The sequence below is a fragment of the Euprymna scolopes genome, chromosome 21 (assembly GCF_053919585.1).
Source record: "Euprymna scolopes isolate OS-2025 chromosome 21, ASM5391958v1, whole genome shotgun sequence".
NCBI classification, from domain to species: Eukaryota; Metazoa; Mollusca; class Cephalopoda; order Sepiida; family Sepiolidae; genus Euprymna; species Euprymna scolopes.
In genome coordinates, this window is record NC_136502.1 from 82,266,077 (window position 1) to 82,279,503 (window position 13,427).

Below are 13,427 nucleotides of genomic sequence, written 5' to 3' on the forward strand. Positions count from 1 at the left end.
ACTCTAGTTGGGGACCCATCGCGTTGCACCGGGAGGAAATTTCACAAGCTTCCTCACAGTGACTTAGTCCACAATACATTGTAGTATACATTGCACTGTAGAGAATTTACTGCTGTTGATTTTATAAAATTAATTTTTATATGTAATGGCTAGAATCAAAGTTTAAAATGCAAAAGTCAAGTATCATGCTTCAATTGTATTCTAGACAGAAACATTTATTTCGAACGCGCCTCTAGCATATAAAAGAACCCACAATTGATTTGATATGCTGGGCTTTTCTGCTTGTGTGGTAATGAAACTTCTCACGTGCACTTGTGATGTTAGGCTGTGTAAGGTGTTAACTTTGGTTAAAATCGCTTGTCCCTTCTTTTATCAGATTATTTCGATTATTGATACTTATTGAAGACATTTGGACACAGAATCTATCTAAGAATACTGTCAGGCACATGAGGTACCTTTGTATGAAATTTCATTAAAATCGGTCCAGCTGTATTTGAGTTTATAGGAAACGAATTCACACACACAGAGTTTCTTTTATATAATAGTAGAAATTATATATATATATATATATATATATATATATATATATATAACAGGCTGCCCGGGGAATCTTCTTTTATTTTTTGCCCTGTCATACGTGACGTCATACACGATGTCATCTGCTATGAGTTCATAGCATATATTATATATGATATGACGTCATTATGAACAAACAAACAAGAATACGGATGTATTATTACAGGTATATATATATATATATATATATATATATATATATATATATATATATATATATATATATATATAAATCAAACGTTTAGTTTGTTCAAAGTCGATAAACTAGAAATTTACAAACCCGTTTTCTGTGAAATTTTATAACAGTGAGTGTTTATAATCTAACTGTTTTTAAGTATTAAAAAGTAAATATTACCTTATTTAAAAAAAAACAACTTTTATTTGTCGGGAAAAATTTACCGATTTCAGCCGATTAACGGAAATATTTCCGGCTTACCATTTTGAAATGACGAAAAATAAAGATTCTGACTATAACACACTTTTTTTTAAAAAATCGTTAAAACAGTAACACAGAAATTAATATTAAATACGATTCTTACTATAACACACACTTTTTCTTTTTTAAATCCTTAAAATAGTAACACCGAAATTAATATTAAATAAAATAAAAATATTTCTCGTAATGCGGAACTATTTTCGCCATTTTATTTCCGATAGAAATGAGCGGTCCACGAATTGAAGACTTCCGAATTACAATATTTCGTTATCTGTTTAATCTATAAGTATACAAAAAATCCCTATTCTTTAAATTTAAATTCATTGTGGCGGTCCTTACGATAAAGTTATACTATTTTGAAATAACGAAAATTAACAATTCTGACTTCACGTGCGTATAAAAAATATATATATAACAATCCAAACTTACCGTGTCAAAGAGGGTCAGGCGCCATTTTTAACTTTCCAATACATCGATAAACACTGTTTTTCCAGCTGCATAAACATGTTATCTTAAATAAAAATACTAAAAACATATCCAGTTAGGTAGAAAAGTAACTTATCTTGCCTTTGATAACATTTATTTGTTATATATTTGCTTTTTGACAAATTTTCGAATCATTGTGTATAGTTAGACAAACCCCAAAAACTAAATAAGTGAAAAAAAGAACCAAAAAAAAAAAAATGAAAAAAAACCCAAAAAACTGAATAAGTGAAAAAAAAACCCAAAAAATAAATAAGTGAAAAAAAACCCCCAAAAAATAAATAAGTGAAAAAAAACCCAAAAAACTGAATAAGTGAAAAAACACCCCAAAAACTAAATAAATGAAAAAAAAAACCCAAAAAACTGAATAAGTGAAAAAAAAACCCAAAACTAAATAAGTGAAAAAAAACCCCAAAAACTAAATAAGTGAAAAAAAAAAAAAAACAAATAAATAAGTGAAAAAAAACCCAAAAACTAAATAAGTGAAAAAAAAACCCAAAAACTGAATAAGTGAAAAAAAAAACTAAATAAGTGAAAAAAAAACTAAAAAATAAATAAGTGAAAAAAAAACCAAAAAATAAATAAGTGAAAAAACCCAAAAAACAAAATAAGTGAAAAAAAACCCCAAAAACGAAATAAGTAAAAAAAACCCAAAAACTAAATAAGTGAAAAAAAACCCAAAAACTAAATAAGTGAAAAAAAACCCGAAAAACAAAATAAGTGAAAAAAAAACAAAAAAAATAAATAAGTGAAAAAAAACCCAAAAACTAAATAAGTGAAAAAAAACCCGAAAAACTAAATAAGTGAAAAAAAAACAAAAAAAATAAATAAGTGAAAAAAACCCCAAAAACTGAATAAGTGAAAAAAAAAACTAAATAAGTGAAAAAAACCCAAAAAACTAAATAAGTGAAAAAAAAACCCAAAAGACTGAATAAGTAAAAAAAAACCAAAAACTGAATAAGTGAAATAAAACCCAAAAACTAAATAAGTGAAAAAAAACCCCAAAAACTAAATAAGTGAAAAAAAAAACCCAAAAACTAAATAAGTGAAAAACCCCAAAAACTAAATAAGTGAAAAAAAAAGCCAAAAAATTAATAAGTGAAAAAAAAAGCCAAAAACTAAATAAGTGAAAAAAAAACCAAAAACTAAATAAGTGAAAAAAAACCCCCAAAAACTAAATAAGTGAAAAAAAACCCAAAAACTAAATAAGTGAAAAAAAAAAACTAAATAAGTGAAAAAAAAAGCCAAAATCTAAATAAGTGAAAAAAAAAACCAAAATCTAAATAAGTGAAAAAAAACCTCAAAAACAAAATAAGCGGAAAAAACCCAAAAATCTAAATAAGTGAAAAAAAACCCAAAAACTAAATAAGTGAAAAAAAAGCCAAAAACAAAATAAGTGAAAAAAACCCTCAAAAACTAAATAAGTGAAAAAAAATCCAAAAACTAAATAAGTGAAAAAAAAAACTCAAAAACTAAATAAGCGGAAAAAACCCAAAAATCTAAATAAGTGAAAAAAAAGCCCAAAAACGTAATAAGTGTTAAAAAAGCCAAAAACTAAATAAGTGAAAAAAAAGCCAAAATCTAAATAAGTGAAAAAAAAACCCAAAAACTAAATAAGTGAAAAAAGAACCCGAAAACTAAATAAGTGAAAAAAAAACCCCAAAAACTAAATAAGTGAAAAAAAACCCAAAAACTAAATAAGTGAAAAAAAAAAAAAACTAAATAAGTGAAAAAAGAACCCGAAAACTAAATAAGTGAAAAAAAACCCAAAAACTAAATAAGTGAAAAAAGAACCCGAAAACTAAATAAATGAAAAAAAAACCCAAAAACTAAATAAGTGAAAAAAAAAACCCAAAAAAAACTGAATAAGTGAAAAAAAAAACCCAAAAAACTCGTAATTTTATTTTCATTGAAAAAACAATAAAAAAAGATCATTTTCATTCTATACTTTTTTGTACTCATGCACAGAGTGATCCGTGCTGAAATAATAACGTTAATTTTTAAGAAGCCATTCTTAACATGAGGAGGGGAATGTGTTTTGTACCTATTCTGTACTTTAACCTTACAACTGAATAAAAAAACATATGAAACTTTAATTAAACTTGGAAATACGATTTAAAAAATAGCATGGATCACTCTTTGCATCAGCACCTTTTTTTCATTGAGAAACAAATATTTCTGACTTTCTATGGTTTTGATATACCCGCGTTTTTATTGATTACAAAATGGGGGACTGATTTACCATAACGTTGTCACTAAAAAGTGAGCACCCCTTTCAAATGTCGAAATGATTTTTTTTTCATCTTTGACACGGTAAGTTTGGATTGTTATATACATATATTTTTTGGAATTTTGTAAGTATCCCGATACATTGCTTCATCAACATGGGACCATTTCATATCTCCCGAAAACACTTCCGTATTTAGAAAAAAAAAATGAGTCACCGATTTACCCGACCGTTGTAACTAAAAAGTGAGCACCCCTTTCAAATGTCGAAATGATTTTTTTTTCATTTTTTTTTTAATCTGGTTAATTAGTGTCCAATCAATAATAATCCAGTAAAAAAAAATTCAAAAAACCTATCAGTATACAAATTACGTAGGGGAGTGATCATTGTACAACTCCACCCAAACTTGAAAGTACACTTTTTTTTTCGAGTTGTTTTTATGAATGCTTTTCCTTTATTAAAACCGTGGCACAGTTGTACCCATTAGTGTTGTGCTTTAAACTAACAATTGTTATTACATTTAAGAAATAAATCATGAGTAAAAAAATTTTCTTTCGATAAAATTTTTTTTATCGATCTTGAAAGTGCGCTTTGGGGTTTGTTTTACTGTACACATAAATTCGAAAAAGTTGACACAAAACAAATATAGAACAAATAAATATAACATGTTTATTCAGCTCGAAAAACATAGTTTTTACCGATGTATTGGAAAATTTTAAATGGCGTCCGACTCTCTCTTTGAGGCGTTAAGTTTGGGAAAATGAGTTATAAATAAAAAGAAAATCAGACTAAACGCTGTTAGAAACTCGCTCAACATATGTTACCGTGACATAGGCTGACATATATTCGGCGGGTTTTGTACAGTATTTTGACTGTTTTTTTTATTTATAACTCATTTTCCCAAACTTACCGTCTCAGAGAGAGAGAGAGAGAGAGAGAGAGAGAGAGAGAGAGAGAGAGAGAGAGAGTCGGCCGCTATTTTAAATTTTCCAATACATCGATAAACACTATGTTTTTCGAGCGAATAAACATGTTACATTAAATATAAACACTAAAAACATATCCAGTTCGGTAGAAAGTAACTTATCCTGCCTTTGATAACATTTATTTGTTCTATATTTGTTTTGTTCACACTTTTTCGAATCTATGTGTACAGTTAAACAAACCCACGCTTTTTCCCCCCAAATTGTTTTGATATAAGAAAATATGAATGCTTTTCCTTTATTAAAACCGTGGTAGCGTTGTGCTTTAAACTAACAATTTATTTTAAAAAAAACTAAATAAATTTTTACTGTAGCTCCACCTTCAGAATTTTTTACATGGGCGGGTAGGCGTTGTTTATTCTGAAAGCCGTTCTAAACATGGGGAGGGTGGATGTATTTATTCCAAAAGCCGTTTTTTACATGGGGAGGTTAGGGGTGTTTATTCTGAAAGCCATTCTTAACATGGGAATATTGAGGTGTTTATTCCTAAAGCCATTCTTAACATGGGGAGATTGTCGGTTTTCATTCCAAAAGACGTTCTTAATATTGGGAGGTTGGGTTATTTATTCATGGCCGCCAGTGAATTATAGTGCATAGCACAGGTCTTTATATCTCGAAAACTACTTGCTTCTGCAAATTGTAAATAAGCTTTTCTTATTCAGCATCGTCGAAAACCTTTAAGAGTAGTAATTACAAAACAAATCGTGGAGGGGGACCTAATGTAACAAAATACCAAAAAAAAACAAAAAAAAACAGACACTGTGAAATTTACGTTCGTTAAAAGCGTAAAACAGAAATTGTTAGATTTAAGAAATAAATCATAAGTAATAAAAGGGTTTTTTTTTCGGAGTTGTTTCTCTATAAGATAATATGAATGCTTTTTCTTTATTAAAACAGTGGTACACAATAGCGTTGTGCTTTAAACTAAAAATTTATTTTAAAAAAAGGTAAATATTTACTTTAGGTCCACCTCCACAATTTTTAACATGGGTGGGTAGCCGTTATTTATTCTGAAAGCCGTTCTTATTATTGGGAAGTTGGGGTGTTTAGTCATAACTGCCCATGAATTATAGTGCTTTCCTCTGCAAACTGTAAATAAGATTTTCTTATTCAGCATCGTCAAAAACGTTTAAAAGTAGCAATTTTAAAACAAATTGTGTAGGTGGACCTCTAAGGCAGGATAAGTTACTTTTCTACCTAATTGGATATTTTTTGTGTTTTTATTTGGTTTGTATTACTGTACACATAGATTCGAAAAAGTTGTCAAAAAACAAATGCATAACAAATATTATCAAAGCCAAGATAAGTTACTTTTCTACCAAACTGGCTTATCCAGTTAGGTAGAAAAGTAACTTATCTTGCCTTAGATAACATTTATTTGTTATATATTTCTTTTCCGACAACTTTTTCGGATCTGTGTTTAGTAATACAACTCGTTTGATTTTATGTAACGTTTAGTCGACTCGAAAAGCAGTGTTTATCGGTGTATTTAAAAAATACAAATAGTAGCGGACACTGTTCATTACGTTGTTTTGGAAAATGAGTTAAAACTAAAAAAACTATACAATATACTGTCAGAAACCCACCAAATATGTCAGCCGATGTCATGGTCACATATATACGGTGGGTATCTTACAGTGTTCTGTATAGTTTTTTAGCTTTTTACTTATTTTCCCAAACTTAACATATTCAACAGAGTCCACGACGATTTGTCTTTTTCAAATACATTGATAAACACTGTGTGATTTTCCGAGCTGATTAAAACTTTTACATTAAATAAAAACACAAATTATCCAGTTATGTAGAAATGTAACTTACCTTATCTTTGCTTACATTTGTTTGTTTTGGGACAACTTTTCGAATCTGTGTATAGTTCCCCCCTCACCAAAATATTAATTGAAAAGTAAGATTTTTTATTACAAAAACCACAAAAAAAAACACAAAAAAAAAAAAAACGTTCGGCTTAATCCATTGACTGCATGATTTTTCTTATTTCCCCTCACCACTTTAAATGATTTCATTTCGAGTGGCTAGAAAGAAAAAAAAGCCTCTTATTTGCTAACTTTTGCATGATGGGATGGAAGTACACTTTCTTATTTCTTCCTCATCGTGTGTTTTCTTATTAACGTGTAGGTTGGGGGGCATCATATGCACTGGAGGGCTTTGTTCATGGAAATAGCCATGAAGGTTGATTAGAAGCAAAAGTTTTATGGAAGATACCCATCCTTGCCCAAGGCATTTTCATGATCAACACTAAATTCAACACCAATTTAAGTCACATACGGCATAATCACATTGACACACCGGTTCCGTCAAATCACCAAAGTAAAGCAACGTTGAACCTGGTCAGTACTAAATGGGTGACCATTTGGGACTTTCAGGTGCTGTATGTGCTCTCTGCTTATCTCGGCATTGTTTCCAGTCGTCTTGGACATCTCCTTGTCACTGGACTCAAACAGTGCCGATCCAGGAGATGTGTGGGTAGGGATTGCGCAACCCTTGCCTCATAATTACATGTGCAGCTATCCCTACACATCAATCAGTAAATCAGTCAGCTTTTATAGTGACTAAAATATATCTAATCAAAATTTTATATCTGACATACGTATGACTTTTTTATGCATATTACATATCCAACACACATCCTCTATTCAACTAAATACACATTTCTCTTTATTATAGAGAGAAGTATGTAGCCAGGTTCTATTATTCAAAAGGTTTTTAAAGAAGGAAGAGGAAGTTTTCTTCATTTAAGTATTTCAGCAACGTTTTGGCCAATACATTCAATGGCCGTTGTCTAATGGACTCTAAAAAAAAAATCAGTAAAAACAATAAATAAATAAATCTCTTAAAAATATAGAATAAAAGAAAAGCGAAATTGTTTAAGCCATCTAATAAACTATGCCAATTATTATATGGTTTTGCAATTATGGCTCATATTGTTAAATCACTTTCAGGCAAGACACCATCTTTTGTGAAGAATTTTCTGATTTCGTGAATTCATTTTTTTTTTAAGGAGGCGTCAAACTAATTATCATTAATAATGAATTAACCTCTTTAACAAAACGCCGGTGGAAGAAGCCTTATATGAATAAGTACTTTAATTGTTCGAACAATCTTTTCAAAATTATAGCCAATATGAAGCTATTATAATCTTACTTATTTCCAAAGGACTTAATTTTCTTTCTCGATGCTTAATGAAGTAATACGCATTTCGCATGCTTCCTTGCAAAATTCAATTTTTTACAATAGGTAGATGCAGGTGTCTGTTAGTTCCAGGGTGTGGGGTATGCACAGATTAGAATGACTTTTGTGGCCTCCATACACCTTTATCTTTTCATTTCGCATAGAATATTTAATTTATTAGCAAATACATGGACATGTAAGGTTATCTGCCGTGGCTATATAGGCGTTAGATTCTAAGCTAAATGATATATCAGCATCAAATTAGCCTATAATACGACCTAACATATAAAGTTTTCGGAGCTTCTACATTATACAAGCAAAAATATATTAAATTTCAAGTGAAACAAATAGTACCTACGTAATTGGTAAGTCTCAAACAGTATCCTATCCAAAAATTACGAAAAACGATAAGTTAGAAAAATAATTATTGATGAAAAAAGAAATTGGGAATGGAAGTGAAACCGCTATATTATGCTTACTAAAAAAAGGAAAAAAAGAAAAAAAGAAGAGAGATAAGTTGCAAGGGGAGATAATTAAGTTCTGTTGCTTACGTCACGTGACGAACGTGATTCAAAATGTAGGACAAAATTTATTCGCCCATATAAACTTAATTGAAAACAGTTTCACATTAATAATTATTTTTCTACCTTATCGTTTTCTGTAATCTTTGAATATGTTGCTATTTGCGAAATGACAATTACCTAGGTACCATTTATTTATTCGAAATTCAATATTTGTTTTAGTTTGTATAATATAGAAGCACCAACTTTTGTTGTCGGATTTTCAAAGTCAAATCCAATTACCATTTAAACTAACGAGTCAAACTAGCTTCTAATTATTTATTGCTGTACAATGTTATTGTGAATATAGTAACGTGCTTAGCTATAATTGATTGTAAAAAATTACTTATTTCGACCAGATGACTATTAACACTGCTATTGTCTTTAGAGGATGTCTTTTGACGACAGTAGCATTTTTGAAAAGGTGCCAAGAACAACACTAACAATTACTATCAATTTAGCTAAAATTGGCGAATGAAAAGATTGTGAATAACATGAATGTCATAAATGGGTCACCATTTAGCAAGTGTTAAATTAAACAACGGGATTCTCTAAATGAAAGCTAGAAAAAATGAGTTAAATAACAAACCATCTTTATACATCAACCATTTTTTAGATACGTAGAGGATAAAAATTACCACTAAAAAAATAGCAGAAACTCGCTATGAAGCAAGCGAACAACAGAAGATGTTGTGTTCTCAAAGAAACAGCTAACCTTATAGGTTTGTATATACTGATGTTTATTAGCTGTTTTCACTTGTGAATTAATCCTTTTCAGAGAAAGTTAATGTCAAGAGAGTAAATGCGCCTTTCTTGGGCTTTCCACGTCTTAGTTTTTCCTTGTATTAGATGGTGTTCATCGTTTTTTTTTTGGGGGGGGGGTATTTCATAGCATATCTTAGCTTGTTTAATTTTTTGTTTTTTTGTTTTTTTACTCGTAAACTTTTATAATCATGTTTTTGGGGGGTTAATTCAGATAATATCAGATCATCAGGAGAGAATACGCACCATTTCGGGGCCTCCCTCTCTACGGCTTGTTTGCATATCGCCCCTCCCTCACTGATGTGAGGCGCAATTATCTGCTTAATACAATGAAAGGAATATACTTTGAAAGCTCAAAGTTTGTTGAAAATGTTTGAAGTTATTGGATAAGAATTTGACACGAGCGTTAGAAAGTTTGTTTCAAAGTGGGGGGGAGGATGGGCACCCGCGCGTGTGTGAGTTTACCTTCTTGGTGATTGAGTTATCACTGGAGAGAACACTTGATTATTTTAACCACAGAAGCATTCTAGAAAGTATTCTATGAAAACAATGATAACTAAAAAAAAACTATTAAATTTTACCAGGTTGACATTTTGCATGGTGGCCATTGTTATCAAAGAGCACCATATGCATAGACAAAAGATGGAAAAATGAGAAGTTGGAATTCCATCAAATTTTCAACTATGACTAAACTTTTGAAAATCGAGGACAATGACAATAGTCATGCTTAAATAGCATGTGGGACTTAAATAACATATGGGTCGTGCAGTGAGTCTATGCGGTAAAGAAAACTCAAGTTATTTCCAAAAGTGTAATTTTTACTGTTTCTGTGATCCTGATCGAGACATCCCAAAATTAAAACAGTTTTAGGTTAGACCGAGATATCCCAAAATTAAATCAGTATTAGGCTAAAACACGACTGATACTTTGACCAAGTTTGGTGACGACTGGTCAAGTGATATGGAAGCTAGGTTGTAAGTAAGCAACAAATAGTTACAAACTCTACCAAAAAGTCTACCAAAAACATAACTTCCTTGGTTAGTAAAAAACTTTGGGGCTTCCTTGGTTAATTACAAATAGATACAAACACTACCAAAAACATAACCTCCTTGGCAGAGGTACACATTGTATAAGTACTTTTGAGTATCTATATTGGATCGGCATAGAAAATGAGATTCACTAATTGAAGAAATTGAGCGAGTAAAATTATGATTAAATTTAAAGGAAAAAAGGAGTGGCAATTATGAAAAACACATTGATTTATTTTTCATTGCATGAATATGTTTTATATCAAAAAATTATCAAAAAAATTATAGGGATGGAATATCCCTTAACCTCTCCCGGATGGGTGGAGCTTAAGAATATACAAATATTGTTGCATTTGTGTAGTCACTATATATATATCAGAGGAAATGAAATGCGGTTAGCAAAATGTTCAGCTGTGAATAGACACTTATTTTGCTTTTCAGCACAAATATTGAAAATAGTTTTTTGAGTGGTGAATGACAATTATATGGAAATAATTATAGGAAAAGGGAAATTGATACAACCTGGGAAGTCCATTACCGGAAGAAGTACAATGTCCTCCAGGGTTATAAATCCAGGTAGGCAGAATATTGGTCCAGGGGAGAAGGCAGTAGTCCCATATAACAAAAAAGCGTGGTTGCTCTTTATTGATTTTCCGAAAGGTATACGGGGCAGCCGTATTTGTTGGGGCATTGAGTGTGTTTTGGTAGATGTAATCTTTTTAGGTGTTGACACAGTGTATCAGATGATATGAGCCTTTATTGAAAATCAACATCTGATATAGTGTGTCAACACCTAAAAATATTTTGGATTATATCTACCAAAATACACTCATCTATTTCTATAAAGCCACCATTAGCCCATGCATGGAGTATATTTGCCACATTTAGGCTGGTGCATTTACCACTAGTCTCTTCCTTTTAAACAGGGTCAAAAAAAGAGTCTACAACCTAATGTCCTGCACTATCAACCAAACTTCAATCCTTTAATTCCTGCTATCACTTATCATGTCCTGCACTATCAACCAAACTTCAATCATTTAATTCCTGCTATCACCGCAATATTGCACCCCTGTGCCTGTTTTACAAGTATTTTAATGGAATGCGTTAAGACAAACTGGAAGCACTTCCATACCCCCCCCCCGGCATAAATAACCCCGACTAATTCAACTGTACATGTTCTGACAAACCCATAGCACTTGTTTCCTCTTGACATATATACTCCTGTCTAACCCGACAAGCAGCAGAATCCAACCCCTTTACAGTAAAAGTCACCAGATGTCGAAAAGCTTTCTGCTTCAATAATTTCTTCCCCTTGAACTGCTAGATTTTCAAATTCTCTCCCAGTCTCCTGCTTTCCTCGACTGTAATGACATGCAGAAATTTAAATGTAATATGAACAAATGTCTCATTGCTCAATTCCTTACATAATGTCTTTGTACATATGGTCCCAAATATGAGTAGTTGTCTTACATCTTAATGGCAATGTCTGGAATGAATAAGAGTAAAAAGAAAAAATCATCATCAACATGGTCTCGACTAATTTTTGTGAGACAATGGATACCCCCTGTCAGTGTGGCTGCATATTTAATCATGTAACAAAGGTTGTGCAATCCCCAAACACACCTATTCTAAGTCAGAACTACCTGATTCCTGTATCAAGATGTCTGGTATGGCTTGTAATGGTGCTGAAGTGGAGACCGCATACAGCACCTGGTATTCCCAAATATTCACCCATTTTAGTATTAACTTCAGTGATCTAATGGGAACCGGCATGTCAATGTGATTATGCTGTAATAATAATGTAGGTCCCTTATGATTTTGCAAGTACATGTTTTATTTAATAGAATTCTTTAGCTCCTCATATATTAATTTGTATCAGTATTCTTATGTATTGAGCACTCTTAGGGTGTTTATTATTCATTTGCAACTTTCTAATATATATATATATATATATATATTAGCTGGACCCCCGGCGTTGCCCGGTCGTGCAATATGCTTAAAAATGATATTTTAATTTATGCAAATTGTGTATGTATTATTATAGAATCAATGCTCTATTGATTATTATATATTAAGCAGAATAATTTACCTGGTGAATTAATTCACAAAAAAAATAAATACATAAAAAATAAAAATAATTATGTCGTTCACCAAATTCCTTCTGCGTTTGTTTATCAGGTCAGCTGATATTTGGGTTTGACGATTAATGCACTGGAAAAGTAACTTCTGATGAATATTTTGTTTTAAAATATAGAAAAAAAAATGATTTGTGGCGATTTTAAATGATACTACTTCTTTTATCGTAAATTGAACTCATTAATAAATAATAATAATAATAATAATAATGATAATAATAATGATAATAATAATGATAATAATAATAATAATAATAATAATAATGATAATAATAATAATAATAATGATAATAATAATAATGATAATAATAATGATAATGATAATAATAATAATGATAATAATAATAATGATAATAATAATAATAATAATAATGATAATAATAATAATAATGATAATAATAATAATAATAATAATAATAATGATAATAATAATAATAATAATGATAATAATAATAATAATGATGATAATAATAATAATAATGATAATAATAATAATAATAATAATAATGATAATAATAATAATAATAATGATAATAATAATAATAGTGATAATGATAATAATAATGATAATAATGATAATAATAATAATAATGATAATAATAATAATAATAATGATAATAATAATAATAATAATAATGATAATAATAATAATAATGATAATAATAATAATAATAATAATAATAATAATAATAATAATAATAATAATAATAAATAAATAAATAAAAATAAAATAATATAAGAACACTGTCAGAAATATAAATTACCTTTGTGTGAAATTTGCAAAAGACAGGCTCAGCCATTTCGGAACCTATGAGAAAAGAACTCTCTCTCTCTCTCTCTCTCTCTCTCTCTCTCTCTCTCTCTCTCTCTCTCTCACTCACTCACTCACACACACACACACACACACACGCAGAGTGATTTTTATTTATACATTAGTAGAGAGTATATATATATATATATATATATATATATATATATATATATATGTGTGTGTGTGTGTGTGTGTGTATGTGTGTGTGTGTGTGTGTTCAGAATGTAAGAGATGAGATAA